The sequence below is a fragment of the Hyperolius riggenbachi genome, chromosome 1 (assembly GCF_040937935.1).
Source record: "Hyperolius riggenbachi isolate aHypRig1 chromosome 1, aHypRig1.pri, whole genome shotgun sequence".
Classification (NCBI taxonomy): Eukaryota; Metazoa; Chordata; class Amphibia; order Anura; family Hyperoliidae; genus Hyperolius; species Hyperolius riggenbachi.
This window is the reverse complement of record NC_090646.1, coordinates 567,360,991-567,380,610: the sequence shown is the minus strand read 5'-3', so window position 1 is coordinate 567,380,610 and position 19,620 is coordinate 567,360,991. Positions and strand designations below refer to the sequence as shown.

General features: G+C 45.2%; 1 protein-coding gene across 3 annotated transcripts in view; it reads left to right on the top strand.

The window, feature by feature from the left end:
• Nucleotides 1-19,620, top strand: part of MCTP1 (multiple C2 and transmembrane domain containing 1) — a 980,166-nt gene that overhangs the window by 71,988 nt on the left and 888,558 nt on the right. The window lies entirely within an intron of this gene.

The following is a 19,620-nucleotide window of genomic DNA, read 5'->3' as shown; positions in this document are numbered from 1 at the left end:
CAATACTGTAACAAGGGTATCCAAAGCAAACCTAAGGTTAAACAAAAGATACCTAAAAAGAAGGAAGCTTCTGGATTTTGCATTATTATTATTATTATTATTATTATTATTATTTATTAGATTTAAATAGCGCCAACATATTACGCAGCGCTGTACAATAAATACGGTTACAGACAATGATAACAGGGGTGACAGAACAATACAGGTAATAGACAATAGATACAACAATACAGGTAATAGCAAAAAGATACACAACACAATGCAGACAGTAGTACAATGCCAGATCATAAACTGGAGTGGTAGTGGTAACAAGTTCCAAATTCTGGATAAAGTGCACACAGTCAAGTATGATACACAAGGGGAGAGGGCCCTGCCAAAGGCTTACAATCTAGAGGGAGGGGTTGGTGACACAAAAGGTGGGGGTGCAGCAAGAAGTTATTGGCAGAAAGGATTAGGGCAGTGTTTAGTTGATGTAGGCCTCCTTGAAGAAGTGAGTTTTGAGTGCTTTTTTGAAGGTGTTGAAGGTGGGAGCGAGCCTGATGGGCAGTGGGAGAGAGTTCCACAGGATGGGGGCAGCTCTAGTGAAGTCCTGCAGTCGTGCATGGGATGGTTAAGAGGAGGTTGTTGAAGGAGCGAAGTGGGCAGCCAGGTGTATATCTGCTGACCAGGTCAGAGATGTAGCTTGGGCAGGACCAGGGCCGGGACAAGGTTCGCCACCAACAGAGGCTGAGGTGCCCAAGTGCGCCCCCCCAATGGGTGTGGCCACTAAAGGATGTGGGCGGAGCTGTAATGTAACAGTGTAACGCAAAGACAATGGGCCCTAGTTTCTCCCAAAACACAGGCAAGGGACCCTAAAGGTAATTGGACAATGCCCCCACCCACAAACAAGGCTCAGGGACAGCAGGCAGACCCCCTCAGACAGCAAGACACGTAATGCAGCAGCTTTTCACCAGAAAATACATATAATGCGGCAGCGTTTCCCCAGACAATTCACATAATGGCGAAGCTTTTCTATAGACAATTCACATAATGGTGCAGCCTTTCCACAGACATTCCAGATAATGGTGCAGCCTTTCCACAGACAATCCAGATAATGGTGCAGCCTTTCCACAGACAATCCAGATAATGGTGCAGCCTTTCCACAGACAATCCAGATAATAGTGCGGCTTTTCCCCAGACATTTCACATAATGGTGCAGCGTTTCCCCAGACAATTCAGATAATGGTGCAGCTTTTCCCCAGACAATTCACATAATAGCGCAGATTTTCCCCAGACAATTCACATAATAGCGCAGATTTTCCCCAGACAATTCACATAATAGCGCAGATTTTCCCCAGACATTTCACATAATGGTGCAGCGTTTCCGCAGACAATTCACATAATGGTGCAGCGTTTCCGCAGACAATTCACATAATAGTGCAGCGTTTCCCCGGACAATTCAGATAATGGTGCAGATTTTCCCTGGACAATTCACATAATAGCGCAGATTTTCCCCAGACAATTCACATAATGGTGCAGCGTTTCCGCAGACAATTCACATAATGGTGCAGATTTTCCCCAGACAATTCAGATAATGGCGTAAATTTTCCCCAGACAATTCACATAATAGCGCAGATTTTCCCCAGACAATTCACATAATAGCGCAGATTTTCCCCAGACAATTCACATAATAGTGCAGCGTTTCCACAGACAATTCACATAATGGTGCAGCCTTTTCCCACACAATTAACATAATGGAGCAATCCTGTAACTTCGCTCGAAGTCACGGTAAAGTGTGCATGCACGGCTCATCCGCGCTTTTGGCAAGATGACGCAGGCCATCTCTGTAAGCTTACTGCATACACGCAGCTCAGTCATCAGAGAACCACACATGCGCAGTAAGCTTACGGAGACTACCTGCTCAATCTTGACAGGAGCACGGACAAGCCGCTGCGCACTTTGCGGCGACTTTGAGCGAAGTTAGAGGATTTCGGGAGCTCCAGCTGGATGACTGATGATGACCCTGAGGGACCTTGGAGACTACGAGGGCTAGAGGAAGCCCCAGGTATGTTAAAAAGTCTTTTTTTCTCAGTTCAGGGTCTCTTAATGTTCAGAACATAAAGATAAATAATAATTTCATTATTTAATGGTATGCTAATGCAGAATTAATTGTTTCATCAGCCACCCAGACTGTGACATCACATCATTATGTGCTGCTCTTGCTCCTCTCCCTTGTTAGTTGTCTGAGGGAAGAGCGCTCATCACATTCCCACATCAATCGGGTGCTTGGCAGTGAGTGACATGTTGACAGTACACAGACACAGTCACTTACTTATCTAAGACCGACAGGCCGTGGCTCGCACAGAAAAATCCACCCTACCACACCACTGTTTCCTGCCTGACTCCTCCTGGCTACTGACTCACAGGACAGGAGACGGCGAGACGCTGAGAGGGGGCGGGACTCAGGCTGCTGACATCAGGTGAGAGAGATGCACGCTGGCTGGGGCTGTGAGAGAGGGGCTGGCAGCGGCAGGCGGCACCGCATCACGGACGGTAGCCATGGCAACAGGCACAGCGCAGAGCGGAATGTATACACTCCGCCCCCGCTCCGTCATCCCCAGCAGCCAGCCTGGCCAGCACTTTGTGAACCATGTCGGGCGGCGCAGGCAGCTTGCGTGACTACAGCGCGGGAGAGAGGGGGGGGAGAGGCGGCCAGCCAGGTAAACAAACAAAAAATGTACAAAAAGCGCTCACAGGAAGTGGAAATAAAAATAAAGCCAACAGTACATGAGAATTTTGTAAACACCAGTCTATAAATGGTGGAGCGCTGCCTGGCTATTAGTGAGATAGCATTTAAAATAGTACAACAATAGGTTTAAGCGCTCATATCAAAAGTCTCTATTATAAAAAGTTCATATATTCAGAAATCGGCTGGCAGCTCTGTAAAGACACACTCCCTTCCCCCAATTTGGAGAGACTCACCGGACTTTGCGGCCTAGATGGGCCCGATAACGCATCAGGGGTATTGGCCACCCCTCAGCCTCTCTGGCAACCTCCGGGATGCTGCACTCCTTGCTGTCGGTATGCTTGGTCAAGACAATCTTGATAGCACCTCCATAAAAGGAAAGAAACCGCTCATAGCGTAAAAGTGCAAAAAGGGAGTAGTCCCGCTTTTATTAAAAAATTAAAAACATCAGGCACAGCCTACAAGTGGCTCTAGCGGCTATGCAGGGTCGGGGGCAGCAGCAGCCAATCCCAGAAACTTGGTAGGCCCGGCGTGTCCCCTCCACGTAACCTGCAATCCCCGCTATGTGTATCAAAACCGGCGCGTAAGACCTGTCACTGCGTCCAGTGACGTCGTACGTTGCGCCGCTCCGTAGCTCCGCCCTACGCGTTTCGTTGCTAGGCAACTCCTCAGGGGCTACGGAGCGAAGGAGCGGCGTGCATTTAAAGGCGGTCGTGCGCGCGCAATCAGCTGCTGCATTACCCACTCCGCATAGTGCTACATAGATAGCAATGATTACAGGATCAAAATATACTTTACATCTTACATTAATGCACAAATAAGCCCATTACTAGAGCATACCTAAGTACATACAGGCTAAATACATGGTAGATTACAAACGAACTATATTCACCAATACTCAATATCTCCAGTCTAAATAGAGCCACATGGTGGCGCTAGACATCACAGCATCAGGTACAACATTATTACAGAGTTCCACTTGATCCTAACCAGGGACAGCTGACATCAGTCAGCAGGCTATCAAAAGTATTGGAAATAAAAAGTAAAGAGGCACATTACCCCAGCCACCCATCCCTCAGAATCCTCACCCACCAGTCCCACCCCATGGGCCAAAACCACCTCTAATTAGTGCTAATAAAACAGTTTAAATCAATGTCAATATTAAGACCCCCAGGTTCCAATGCCCCCATCTTATGGATCCATTGCGTTTCCATTTTAGATACCTCTCTGGTACGATTCATACCTCTCCAGTGCGTTTGAACCTTCTGTACCCCACACACCTTTAGACCTGCCGTGCAAGAGCCATGATGAGTGGAAAAGTGTCTGGGGACACTATGCTGTTGAAAACCCTTCCCAATCTTATAAATGTGCTCCCCCCATCTCTTGTGCAATGCTCTAGTGGTCCGCCCGATATACTGGAGGCCACAAGCACACCATAACACATAGACCGCATATGGTGTGTTACAAGTGATGAAATCTTTAATCTTAAAATTATTACCATTATGAAAGGACTTAATTGAAGTAGTTTTAACAGTGTAACCCTCACGGCAGGCCCTACAATCCCGACAGGGGTAGAAACCCGCCGTTTGCCAAGGGTTCCTCAGGACCTTAGGGGGATCAACGCAGCTTGGGGCCAGGGCATCTTTAAGGTTCCTGGCTCTCCTATAAATGAACCCAGGGCGTTCAGGGAGATGATCCTTAAGCACCGGGTCCTGCTGCAAGATTCCCCAATGCCTCCTAAACACTGCTTCAACCTGTTTATGCTGCCGACTGTAACCCGTGAGGAAAGAAAAATCCATATTAGTATTACCACGGGCTCGTGGTTCAAAAGTTAAGGCCCTATCTAGTTCTCCAATCTGTGTCCGTTGCTGGTGTACCAATTTAGGGTCGTACCCCTTTTCAATAAACCTATCTGCCAGCTTACCTGACTGAGAGTAGTAGTCATCAAGATGGGAACAATTCCTCCGTAACCGGAGGAACTGCCCCCTTGGGACGCCTCTAATCCAATTGGGGTGATGGCAGCTACCGACCGGAAAACCCTTGGCAAACGGCGGGTTTCTACCCCTGTCGGGATTGTAGGGCCTGCCGTGAGGGTTACACTGTTAAAACTACTTCAATTAAGTCCTTTCATAATGGTAATAATTTTAAGATTAAAGATTTCATCACTTGTAACACACCATATGCGGTCTATGTGTTATGGTGTGCTTGTGGCCTCCAGTATATCGGGCGGACCACTAGAGCATTGCACAAGAGATGGGGGGAGCACATTTATAAGATTGGGAAGGGTTTTCAACAGCATAGTGTCCCCAGACACTTTTCCACTCATCATGGCTCTTGCACGGCAGGTCTAAAGGTGTGTGGGGTACAGAAGGTTCAAACGCACTGGAGAGGTATGAATCGTACCAGAGAGGTATCTAAAATGGAAACGCAATGGATCCATAAGATGGGGGCATTGGAACCTGGGGGTCTTAATATTGACATTGATTTAAACTGTTTTATTAGCACTAATTAGAGGTGGTTTTGGCCCATGGGGTGGGACTGGTGGGTGAGGATTCTGAGGGATGGGTGGCTGGGGTAATGTGCCTCTTTACTTTTTATTTCCAATACTTTTGATAGCCTGCTGACTGATGTCAGCTGTCCCTGGTTAGGATCAAGTGGAACTCTGTAATAATGTTGTACCTGATGCTGTGATGTCTAGCGCCACCATGTGGCTCTATTTAGACTGGAGATATTGAGTATTGGTGAATATAGTTCGTTTGTAATCTACCATGTATTTAGCCTGTATGTACTTAGGTATGCTCTAGTAATGGGCTTATTTGTGCATTAATGTAAGATGTAAAGTATATTTTGATCCTGTAATCATTGCTATCTATGTAGCACTATGCGGAGTGGGTAATGCAGCAGCTGATTGCGCGCGCACGACCGCCTTTAAATGCACGCCGCTCCTTCGCTCCGTAGCCCCTGAGGAGTTGCCTAGCAACGAAACGCGTAGGGCGGAGCTACGGAGCGGCGCAACGTACGACGTCACTGGACGCAGTGACAGGTCTTACGCGCCGGTTTTGATACACATAGCGGGGATTGCAGGTTACGTGGAGGGGACACGCCGGGCCTACCAAGTTTCTGGGATTGGCTGCTGCTGCCCCCGACCCTGCATAGCCGCTAGAGCCACTTGTAGGCTGTGCCTGATGTTTTTAATTTTTTAATAAAAGCGGGACTACTCCCTTTTTGCACTTTTACGCTATGAGCGGCTTCTTTCCTTTTATGGAGGTGCTATCAAGATTGTCTTGACCAAGCATACCGACAGCAAGGAGTGCAGCATCCCGGAGGTTGCCAGAGAGGCTGAGGGGTGGCCAATACCCCTGATGCGTTATCGGGCCCATCTAGGCCGCAAAGTCCGGTGAGTCTCTCCAAATTGGGGGAAGGGAGTGTGTCTTTACAGAGCTGCCAGCCGATTTCTGAATATATGAACTTTTTATAATAGAGACTTTTGATATGAGCGCTTAAACCTATTGTTGTACAGCCAGGTAAACAGACTTACTATATGCGCCCATATAGACTGCCAATGACTTCCGCCCTGAGGCTCCAGCCTCGCCGGCCTCTGTCTCGGCACGGCCCTGGGCAGGACTTATGTATGGATTTGTAGGCCAAACATAGGACCTTGAAGCTAATTCTGAAGTGAATTGGAAGCCAATGAAGGGATTTGCGTAGGGGAGGATGAAATAGCCGAGAGGCCAGAGGATACCTTCTCCATGGTGGTGGTGGAGAGGTCAGTGGTATGGAGGTAAATCTGGGTGTCATCTGCATATAGGTGATAGTTGAAACCCAGAGAGGAGATGAGTTTTCCGATGGAGGTGGTGTAAATGGAGAACAGCAGGGGACCAAGAACAGAGCCTTGGGGGACCCCAACTGAAAGTGGGATGGAGGTTGAGGGGGAACCATTGAAGGAGGTCTTGAAGGAGCGATTTGAGAGGTAGGAGGAGAACCATGCTAGGGCAAGGTCTTGGATACCCACAGATTGCAGGGACTGGAGTAGCAGGGAGTGATCGACAGAGTCGAATGCTGTTGAGAGGTCTAGGAGGAGAAGGATAGTGTATTTTCCTTTGGCCTTGGCAAGCGTGAGGTCATTGAGGACCTTGGTGAGGGCAGTCTCGGTGGAGTGGGCTGGCCGAAATCCTGATTGTAGGGGGTCAAACAGGGAGTTGGAGTCAAGGTAATGGGTCATGCGTTGGTGGACTAGACGCTCCAGGAGTTTAGATGCAAAAGGGAGTAGGGAGATAGGGCGGTAGCTGGATGGAAGTGAGGGGTCTAGTAAGGGATTTTAAGTAGGGGAAGTACAGTGGCCTGTTTGAAGTCATAGGGGAAGGTGGCCGTGGAGAGGGAGAGGTTAAACTAGGCAAGCATTGGCTTGCCTAGTCATGCTGATCCTCATCATTGCCTTGCGCGGACCCCCGAAAAAAATCCAACAAGAGCTTGCCGGAATTCTTATCATGACTGTGCTCCTCTTCATGCATGAGCGGTGCCATACTGCTCCTGTGTAAGTGCGGAAGTGGTATTACAGTAAGCTGGAGCCGCCCGAGCATGGTAATACTCACATGGGTACAGCACAGCTGAGCTCGTACAATAAATCTTCAAGAGGTCCTGAGCGGCGGCAGTGATCTAAAGGAGGACGAGGGGAGCCTTAGGAGGATCCAGAGGCTTCCCTCTTCTTAGGTGGAATGCCCACTTTGCTCCTCCAACAACCTCCTTCTAACCACCCCACGCATCTCGCACTCCCATGCTTGACTACAGGACTTCCCTAGAGCTGCCCCCATCCCGTGGAACTCTCTCCCACTGCCCATCAGGCTTGCCTCCTCCTTCAAAGCACTCAAAACTCACTTCTTCAAGGAGGCCTACCTTACTTCGACGCTCCCTTAACTCTCTCTGCCGAGAAATTCCTGATGCACTCCCCTCCTTTCGTATCACCACCCCTCCCTCTAGATTGTAAGCCCTTTCCCCTTGTGTATCATACTTGATTTTACACCCTACGCAGAATATGTGAACCTGTATTATTTGCACTACCACTCCAGTGTATGATCTGGCATTGTAGTACTAGTTGTTTTGTGTTGTGTATCTTATTGCTTTTTTATTACCTGTATTGTTGTATCTATTGTCTATTACCTGTATTATGCTGTCGGTCACCCCTGTTATCATTGTTTGTAATCCTATGTATTGTACAGTGCTGCCTAATATGTTGGCGCTATATAAATCCAATAAATAATAATAATAATAGGTAAGTATCTATTTTTTGACCTTCGGATTCTCTTTAAAGCTTTCCTGTTTTCCGAATATACATACAGTGCAGCAATAGATGCCATTGAGGCAATTAAAACTTAAAACCAGCATTTTAAACAAAATTCAAATATGTGATTCCAGAAAAGTCCCCTTTATGATTAGTTCTGTAGATACAGTTGCTTATGTCATCAGTTCACTTTTACTTCCTCCTTCATCTCTTGTATTTAACCGCAGAAGTTGCTGCAAAAGAAAGCTTGGTTTGGAATGACAACAAGAGTTAGTTCTTCTATAATTAACTCCTTCAGTTTTCTTGCAATGGCCAGTAGACCTACGAGCTGACCCCAGCCATGGAAATGCAGCATTGTCAGCTTTATTCTAACAGTCACTGCTAGGAATTATGGGATATGTGATCCTGTATCCAACAGACAGGATGCTACATCAACTCCCTCAATTAAACATGCTGTCCGGAGTGAAGTGGTGCTAGAATGATGTTATCAGGATATTACAGAGCTGGCAAAATATTTTTATATATTTATTTATTTTTTAACTGTTGAAGCGGACCTGAATTCAGAACTTCCTCTCTTCTCTAAAAGATAAGCAGCAGCATAATAACCTTTAAAGCAACAAAATGTCTTTGTTACAGCTGATACAAATCCTGCAATACATCTGCAGTGAATTTACTTCCTGCTTTCATAGAAGCAGACATATTGTTAACATCCTGTGTTTACAAATTAGCTCCTCTGCCGTTGCGGAGGAGATTCCTGAGCTGACAAAGCTGAGAGATCAAATTGTGGTGGTGATTAGTCACAGGTGAGGGGGAATTAGACAGGCTAAACTCTCTAAATACATACAGGGTGCAATACTCTTTGCTTTCCTTCTGTCCTGTGCAAGAGATCAGGTCCACTTTAACCTAAACCTCACTTATATTAAAAATGGAAGTCGGGAATTTGAAAGGTCAATTTTCTAGGAGTCTGGAATTCGTTTTTATAATGTCTTAAAATGACACCCTGATGAATATTACAGCATATTTGCATTAATAAACAACAAGTGTCAGCGCCAAGGCAGAAGGCGACTGCAGCCGAGAAGGAAAATGTCCAAAAGTCCACACAAGCAATGAATGTATAAAGTCAGCGCAGGTCTACAGTAATACAGCTTTCGTCATTTTCTGGTATACAGGATCTTCAAACAAAAGGGTAAAGAAGCAAGGCTTACCAGATTCCAACAACCCACATTATAAGGTTGTAAACGAGTTTGATAGATGGTCCGCAGAACTTTCAAATGGTGTCGTTTCGCCAGCGATGTTGCACACCACAGATTCCTCCGGAATATAGTAGATATCCTGAGGTCGCAGAGACTCACCAAAGGGGAGTCTAGTAGGATAGTGACATGAAAGAGATGTACGGCACATATACGGGGCCCGTGCACTGGGAACCCCGAAAAAGTAGCGCGCATAAAATGGTCAATAGAAGACCTCAAATAAAATGGTGCCGCCTGTCGCCTGCCGCCTTCGCCTGGGAAGGCGACAGGCGGCACCATTTTATTTGAGGTCTTCTATTGACCATTTTATGCGCGCTACTTTTTCGGGGTTATTATTTTATTATTGTTATTATTTAGTATTTATATAGCGCCGACACATTACGCAGCACTGTACAGTGTATATATATATATATATATATATATATATCTTGTCACTAACTGTCCCTCAAAAAAGCTCACAATCTAATCCCTACCATTGCCATATGTCTATATTATGTAGTGTAACTACTGTAGTCTAGGGCCAATTTTTTTTTTTTAGGGAAGCCAATAACTTATCCGTATGTTTTTGGAATACGGGGGTTCCCAGTGCACGGGCCCCGTATATGTGCCGTACATCTCTTTCATGTCACTATCCTACTGGACTCCCCTTTGGTGAGTCTCTGCGACCTCAGGATATCTACTATATTCCGGAGGAATCTGTGGTGTGCAACATCGCTGGCGAAAAGACACCATTTGAAAGTTCTGCGGACCATCTATCAAACTCGTTTACAACCTTATAATGTGGGTTGTTGGAATCTGGTAAGCCTTGCTTCTTTACCCTTTTGTTTGAAGATCCTGTATACCAGAAAATGACGAAAGCTGTATTACTATAGGCCTGCGCTGAGCATATTTGCAGTGCTGATTTTATCCCCATTGTGTAATCCTGGGATGTCACCTCCAGGATATACACTATAAGCTGTTAAGCCTCATCTACAAGCCTAGATGAGGCGGTGATGTGGCTTATCAATCGAGCCGCTGATGCTGCTCGATTGATAAGATCCGACAGGACAGATCTCCCCACCTCCGATTCCCTGCTCGCTCCCCGCCAGGGGACAATGGCAGGGAATCGAGCGGAAGATAAGCGGCGCCGGCGGGGACGAGCGGGGAATTGAATCCGGCGCACGAGCGGGGACGCGGCAGGCACGCGCGGGGACGCGGAAGAGGCGATTCGGCGGCTAATCGAGCCGCCGGATCGGAGCCTCATCTACCCGTGTAGATGAGGCTTTAGTCTGTCTTTATAGTGATAATAAATTTCCTGTACTGTATGTTGATCCCTGTTCTGAAAACAATATTTCATATTGCTCCTGTAGTTTTCAGTTACATGCTCCCGGTTTTTTCTTTACGCTACTTATCATTCCCGTGTAGATCTTGTCAGCACTTCAGCAAGCCCTGAATATAGTAGAGGCAATTCTTAGTGTGAACAATATAAGTCACATTCTAGAAATGTAAAACTAAGTTAAGGTCAGTAAAACCTGGAATACTACATTATTGACCAAAGCTTTATTCAAAGCATTTTAAGTAGGGCTGGGCCGAGGCTGGAGAGGCACCAGGCTCTTGGTGCAGAGTCGTGAAGGAGCATTCCTCTCTGCTACGGAATTCGGCTACACGGGTAGCACCACAGGTGCCTTTTCCTCTGTCCCTGCCGCTGCACATACGGACTCGATGGAGCAGAACTCCACTGCTACTATTGTGCTGTGCTCCCTGTTATGATTTTTGGCCACCTCTGCAGCGGTAGATACGACTTTCGGGTGCCTTAAAGCGAACATGAGCCGAAGCTTGGGCTCAAAAACAGATACTTACCATGAAGAGAGGGAAGCCTATTGAGGCTTCCCTCGGTTGTTGGAAGTACCCCGTTGCTGAGCGCAGCCCCCTCCACATCGTGGCTGCCCGGCTCCTCGTCTGCATTCATGGCCGTGCATTAACAGCTCGAGCCCACCCGCACATGCGCAGTAGCACAGAGCCCGGCGCACCGTGCTAGTGCGAATGCGTGGGGGGGCTCGAGCGTCTACTGCGCAGCTATGAAAACGGAAGAGTAGCCTCAAAGCCCCAATAGGATTAGCCTTGTCACTAAGTCTCAATAGGATCCTGAGGCTACCCTCTCTTTAGGTAAGTATCTTATTTTGTACCCAAGCTTCAGCTCGGTACACTTCAATATTTAACATGTGCAGCACTGATTTTAAGCATACTTAAATATAAGTGTATTAAGACTTTACAGAAAGAAGTCTTTGATTCATTGGCTACAAACACTATATTTTGCATGTCTCAATAGAAAGTACAGTATTTATAACTGTCTGTAAACATAGACTTTTGAGGATGTAATACATGAAATTTGCTACTTAAGTTCCTTTATCCATAACTGACATTGTAATACAGTCGTTAGACAGCAGGGGCAGTGTGCTTTACTTTTGTTAATTTACAGTAATGATTGCAATAATCTCTGTGTTTTAAAGGTCAATGATGAAAGACCCTGATTGGCTGCTTTGTTGTGTTTGTGAGTGTGTTCTAGCTATGTTCAGATGCCGGATATTCTTTGGCCCGAGACAAATTGTTTATGACCATCTTGGTTGAAACTCTTTCACCAGTACAGGCATCTCACAATGCTGTTTAGCGCTGTTGTGTGATGCCTCCCTTTCATTGTCTCCCCTGTCTACAGGACAGACCACGCCTCTCAGCTACATGTCTGTACAGTGATTGATTATATCCAAAAGGTCCGATTTCGGGGGAGCCAGCGCTGGATTCCAACAAGCTTCAGAGGGTGGGGAAGCCTCATTGGGACCCTGAGGCTTCCGCCTCCCGAGGTAAGTATCCCCCAGAGGGTTTTCTTTTTAGTTACAGAGTCTCTTGAAGACTCGTTATTATTATTGTTGCTTATTGAGGATATGGGATGCAGCTAAGAGCTTGTATTTTCATGCTACTGTGATAAAATTGGAATAAGATTCTATTCCTATTAATGAGCCATGTGACATGCAGTCGACCAATCACCTGTGTGTCTGTGATGCTTCATGTTCCACCAGCACTTCTGCTGACCTAAATCTCATCTCCAGATTTATATGTGCTGGCAGATACGTTTATGACATTTGCTCTAGTCAGAAGTAATCTAATAGGTCATCTCAGGCTTTCAATTGCCTTGGTGAGGATTATAGATGGAGATTTACCATTTAAATGCTGAACTATTAGTTGTATACCCTTTGTTTATTTTTTACGGGTAATTATTGTAAAATAAAAATCAGCTGTTGATATACTGTCAGTACATCTCCTGCAACGCTCAAGGGGTGCTATCCATCTTTAAAGGATACTCGGGGCGAAAATAAGCTATTGAAATGAACAATGGTATCTATCTTCCTTTTCCTAAAAAATGATTTTTTTAAGATATTCCACAGTTTTACTTTATGTTTAAATCTACTTTTTAAGTTCTAACTGTTTTATTGTTTTTGCTCAATGACACATTCATTGAAGTATGCCAGAGCTAAAATCTATAAACTGTTGACCCTTTTTCTGCTAGGAAAGTGTTTTTATAGTTGGAATTTCTTATCAGTGAGGGTTACACTGTAGTCAATTCCTGTTTGAGTCAGGACTGAGTCACCCACTTATATACCTGATATTAAAGGCAGCCATACACTGGTCGATGTGCCATCAGATCGACCAGCTGACAGATCCCTATCTGATCGAATCTGATCAGATAGGGATCGTATGGCTGCCTTTACTGCAAACAGATTGTGAATCGATTTCAGCCTGAAACCGATCACAATCTGTTCAGCTGCTCCTGCCGCCTGTCCTCCCCCCGCGCATACATTACCTGAGGCTGGCTCCCGGGCATCTTCTCCACGCTGCACCGCTCTGTTCTTGCTCCATCTCGGCGCTTCCTGTGTCACTCCGTGACCAGGAAGTTCAAATAGAGCGCCCTCTATTTGAACTTCCTGGGTCACTGCAGTGACCCAGGAAGCGCCGGGATGGAGCGGGTGCAGCGCTGAGAAGATGCGGAGAAGACGCCCGGGAGCCCGCATCAGGTAATGTATTTTTCATCGGATCGGCCGCCGCTAGCGACGCGCACTTTACCCGCGGGCGATCGAGGGTAATTTCCCGCACGGCGCGATCGACGGACCGATCCGATTTCGGGAGGAAATCGGATCGTCGGCGGCGTTTACCGCGAACGATTGGCAGCAGATTCGATCCCAGGATCGAATCTGCTGTCGAAACGGCCGGGAATCGGGCCAGTGTATGGCCACCTTAACTCTTTCAGGCAGAGAAAGAAAAAAAAGGAACACAGTATAGTTATTTGTGTGCTAGGCACTGTACATACCCATGTCTATCTCATCATGTTACATGTCACCTCGGGTATCCTTTAATATTCCACCTGTTCCTATAAAAAAAACAAAAGTTTGCTTTCCTAAAACAGAAAGAATTTGCGATAATTCAGGTTGGAGTGAGCTCGAGATGTCTCCCAGGCACCACTGCTGAATATATGCAAATTAACCATTGTACCCTTAGAAGCTAAACACACCTCCAGAACCGCTGGAATGCAATGATGTGTCAGCTTGTTAATAAGTACAGAGCCATAATAATCCAACATGCATACAGACTGTTTCGGATACTTTGATCCTCATCAGTACATGTCATGGATTAATTTGGCTCTATGGAGTAGGGCTTGTAAATCCGAGAGGCACAGACTAACCAGCAAGCTCATGGTGACCCAGAACTCATTGGGGTGTGTAAGGGACTACAATGGTCCTAAAAGCCCCCTTACTAAGATGTTAAGAAAAACAAAATTTTGCTTTCCTAAAACAGAAAGAATTTGCGATAATTCAGGTTGGAGTGAGCTCGAGATGTCTCCCAGGCACCACTGCTGAATATATGCAAATTAACCATTGTACCCTTAGAAGCTAAACACACCTCCAGAACTGCTGGAATGCAATGATGTGTCAGCTTGTTAATATAAAAACTATTTTAAACTTTTCGTGTGTGTTATTATTACTATTATTACTATTTAGTATTTATGTATGTGTATCTAATTCTACATATCATTCTGCCTGACCAGTTCACCCTGTGAAGATGGGCTTGCACTAGCCTATCCCACTTCCAAAAGATCAAAACACCCCATGTTGCCTTTCCGAAAGAGGGACAAATTGGAGCTATGGTGTATGCCTATGGGTGTCTGTAAGTGTATGTGAGCCTTGAGATGTATATGTGTATATGTGTATGCGTGTGTGTTTGTGTACTTTGTGTACCTGTGTGTGTGAGTGTATGTGTACATATGCGTGTGTGTGTACATGAGTATGTATCTCTGGGTATATGTAACTCTATATATGTGTTTGTGGTGTTTGTTACTATGGAGGGGGGACAATAAGCAGTGCATGGTAGAGTGGGGGGTGAGAAGAACAATGTATTCAGGGGTCGCTAAGAATCTAGCATGCCAGATCATTGAGCGACCTGGGGTGGCCACAGTACACACAGTAAATGTGCCCACAATTCTCCCTGGGAATTAATCTAGTGTGTGTATGTATGAATGAATAAAAATGTATGTATGAATGAATAATATGTGATACACACATAGGAGAGCTGTCGTCCTGCAAGACTCGAGACTCTAGGTCAGGGCTTGCGCTATACAGGTGTGTTGCTAGCTAACAATGTGTTCTGTCACAATGGAGGAGGGACAGTAAAGGGTGCATAATAGAGCAGCTTCTGGCAGGCTGGGCAGTAGGAGGGGTCTATTGAGCATTGGATTATTAAGAGTATGAGGATACATACAGTTGTTTGTCTCATCAGTTCAGGTTTGCTTCAAAGGGTCATTACTTCTGTTTAACTGCTTCCGGACCTTAAAGAAAACCTGAACTGAAAATGAAAAGTCAAAATAAGCATACACAAGTCATACTTACCTCCCGTGTAGTCTACTCCTCAATCTCTTCCTCCTGTGCCACATCCTGTTTGTCCACTGTGATCAAGGGAATTCTCCTTCCTCCATTTCGAAAGGGCCATTACCCCATAATAGCTTCCTGGCCAGCACACTGTTAAACTGTAACATTGTCCACTTGAGCCATAGGGAAACCTATACATTACTTGGCACATCAGTCGTCTTCTCAGCTATAACTGACAGCAACTGATAAATAACTGACAGCAACTGATATACTTCAGTTCTGACAAAATGTTGTCAGAACTGGAAGGGATCATTGTCAGAAGAAAATGGTGAGCTTCTGAGAGGAACTGATGGCAAGGTAACTATGTAATGTTCATTCGAAGTTATCTCATGTGTTTATTTTAAATATTTTTACTCAGTACAGGTTCCCTTTAATGATTGAATTCTATGCCCTTTTTTTGATTTTGTTATACCTGCCTGAGTGTAAATTTCAGTCATCCCGCCGCATGTTCCCACCTTTGCCACTGTTCGCGTCGCTCTCTCCCCGCCTGCGGAGATGGAGATGCGGCATGACCAGCGCAAACGGCGATTAGTCCAGAGGCGCCGTTCTTTGATACCATCAGTCTCTGGTCCTTAAAGGGACTCCGAGCTCTAACTAAAATCAAAATCTGAACTTACCTCTGAACTACAAAATCGTTCTCCAGCCCACCGGAGGTCCCTCGGCGTCCATCTGGCTCTTCTCCCAGGCCTTGGTCAATAATGGCTCCCCGACCGCAACACTGTGCCCAAGTGTCAGGCTCCTTCTTCCTGAAAGCTGACGTCAGTCGTCAACACGCCGGCCGCCTCGCGTCATCATGGCGGCCGGCGTGACAGTGCTGCGCTGGGCTGGAGAAAGCCCCAGGTAAGTTCAGATTTTGATTTTAGTTAGAGCTCAGGAGTCCCTTTAAGGGGCAGAAGTGGTTTATTTGCAGCTGAACGAAGCAGAGTTTACATCAGACTGTCATGGCTGCTGATGAGAATTCAGGCTTTTTAAAGCAGCCCTTAAGTTGAAAATCAAAATATGAGGCTCTGTTCTATGTTACTAATGTTCTATTTACAATTATTACTACACATGCTATTAATTATCCCCAAAGTTTATTTTCAGTGCAGGTTTGCTATTCTACAGACCATATCTCTGATTATGTGCTTTATACTGTTTAGATTTACATACATCAGAGTCCCTTTAAGAACAGTGCAATGTAGGAACCAGCATTGGAGATTGCTTTTTTAGTGAGCTAAAGGAACAGCAATTTTCATTCGTGTACATTGGTTGGCATTTTTTTTAACATATTTTTATTTTTGCTATAAAAATACCTACATTTTAGCAATCTGCAAGGGCATACTTTCCAGATGAAAACTGCCGGCTTCGATTTGTATAAATTGAGCTCAGTCTTGGCTGAAGTAGAACGCTGGGCTTAACTCCGAATTCTTATTCATAGAATTGGATTCTATGCGTGGTAATTGCTCTCCACAATTGGGGTATGAGACTTTGTAGATTTTGTATAGTAGATGCACAGCACTGACTGCAGCTTACATCTTTGTACTTATAGGGAATGTGTCTCTATGACAGAGCACTTAGAGAAAAGATGCTGCCTGATCCAGTCAGCATATAGCAGAATTCCTTGTAGAGCCATGGCATAAAGCATGATCGGCGCTTGCACGAAACCACTCATGACGAGGAGCTGCATACAGATTCCTTCAGCTGTAGCCTGTGGCATTGCTAGCAGCAGATGACTTATTGCTTGGTCTCTAGCAAATCAATCTCAGGAGCAAGTCAGTGTGTCAACCACAAGCCACTACGCTGCTTCTAGGGCCACAGGTTGCTAGGGACGGGTGTCGCGGGCAGCTTGTCACTAAAAGCTATTGATTAGCAGTTTGCCATAAGTCTAAACGGTACATATGACAAAAATTTCACTATGTTTGTGACCATTTTTGGAAAAATAAATCTACGTGTTGCACCAGCGTAAGCAAACAGTGTAATGTCCGCTCCGATGGTCCGGCTGGAGCCCTGGCGGATGCGCTCCCCATAGGCTATATATAACATATGTACGAGCCTTAATTGTGATCAGCCAATTTCAGATTTCAATTCAATTCAATTTCAATTTCAATTTGCAAATCAATCAGCAGTTAAAAAAATCACGTACTTCTCCATGTATTCCTAATGCTGCTGTACAGGCAAATATGTATTTAACCACTTCAGCCTTCAGGGTTGTTGTTACCTTATGCATATGATCATTTTTCACATTTTATGTTTTCTATTTTAAATTCTGTCACTTTGTTTTCTTTTTATAAGCTTTTTATTTTGGTAAAGAATATATGAAAATAAAAATGATTGCTTTTGATTCAGTTTGTCACTAAAAAATATTCACAAGACATAAGCCTCAAACTCTAAAATCTACTCTACAACTAAGCACGGTAAAAATAATACCACTTGTTTCAGAGTTGATAGCTACTTGGGCATCTAGCAGGCCATTAACTCCAAAGTGTGCATGTGGCTTTGTACAAGCCATTTTTTCCACCAAGTATTTTAGTGCCATACTTTGTTTGCACATCCCCAGAAGAGTCTGGACAGCAGAAAAATGCCACAAATGTCACCATTATGGAAAGCTAACACCAGGATCATTCAAAAGTGGGTGTTTTGTAAGCTACTGATTTGTGTACTGATGTTTGACAACAATTTTGAAAATTACTTTTTTTTTTTTTGAATGACAGATTGAGTTTGTCCCTACCTAATTTTTAGGTGACAGTGGTCACAATTTATTCCACAACTCATTATGATTAACCACTTAACGACCGCCTAACGCCGATAGGCGTCGGCGGGTAGTTAGTGGTATAGCATTGAAACGGCGGCCTTTCCATGCCAGTTCACGGAGAGTGTCTCCGTGAACAGTGTGCGAGCCGCCGATCGCGGCTCGCACACGTAATGTAAACACGCGCGGAAGAAATCCCCGCTGTTTACATCATAAGGCGCTGCTGTGCAGCAGCGCCGTAAGGCAGATCAGCGATCCCCGGCCTCTGATTGGCCAGGGATCGCTGGCATATGATAGGCAGAAGCCTATCCCACAATACACGGAGGAAAAGGTAGGGAGGGAGAGGGAGGGAGCGCATAAAACGCTGTGGAGGGGGGCTTTGAAGAGCCCCCCCACAAAGCGCAGGAAGCTGGCGGCGATCAGACCCCCCAGCAGGACATCCCCCTAGTGGGAAAAAAAGGGGGGAAGTCTCATTGCCCTGGCTATTTCCTGATCGGTGCTGCGGGCTGTAGAGTCCACGCAGCACCGATCAGAAGAAAATCCCCTGCTCCTTAAGTGGTTAAAATGAGATCACACATATGTCATTTGATAATAAACTGGATGCACAACAATCCTTTATTTTTAAGTTGGGCCTATGGCTTTTTTGTAGTTCATTCAGATAAGGGCTGGTTAGTGTTAGGAATGGGTGGTGGGTGGTTGGGGTTACGAGTAGTTGCAGCATGGTGGGCTAGGCATAGTTAGCAGAGGATTCAGTTGAGAGGGTATGTTAAACTACACATACTGTATTCGACCGTAGGGGATAATAGAATATCAGTAAAGTTACCAATATTATGTTACTATTATTTCATACCTATTACCTTTTCATTTTTGTGCTCATCTTTCCTCATGGCGCTATTATAGCTATACCTTATCTATGCCTTACACTAACTCTACCCTATCTATGCCTAACCCAAACCACACACCCAGACTTTTAACACTAATCCCCCCAATCTACCAAAGGCTGAATGGCACAACTGTGTGAAATGCTGCTAATGGTGGCTGCAAAAGTAAATTTGGGTGTTAGAGTTGCCCGATAAAGCAACGGGCACTGGGATTTGGGCACTGGTGCCCAAATTTACTGTTATTGCAGATTTTAGCAGTGTTTTACATGGACGCCTATGGCAGCACCCAAATGTAACAGTGTGCACTGTGCTACAATTTACGTGACCCCTAACAGCAGCTCCTGTCACCTCAGATCAAAGAACTGATGTAAATGAGAGGCACAGTTAGGGAGAGATCACACTTGGGTCCATGAAAAACACCCACAGTCAATTTTTCACATTTATTGGGTGTTTTTACATGCACGTCGTCCAATCACGGCTGAAAAACAAGCACGCACATCAACATTAAACAACATTGCATGCGATTTTGCATTGCTCAAAATCACACACTTTTTAACAAAAACTTACAATTTATCCAACATTGATACTTGTTTTTATGAATGATCACAGTCATCATTTAAGTATATGCTAAGTACCCACGTGAAGCTGGATCAGGGATCAGCAGCAACCAGTGATCGTTCCCCAATCCATCTTCACTAACGTGGTAAAGATGGCGTGAACGATAGTTTAAACGATTGTTTAATCGATTCTAGAAAAATTACCATGACGAACAATGGGGATATTTGAACCATCATGATGATTGCAATT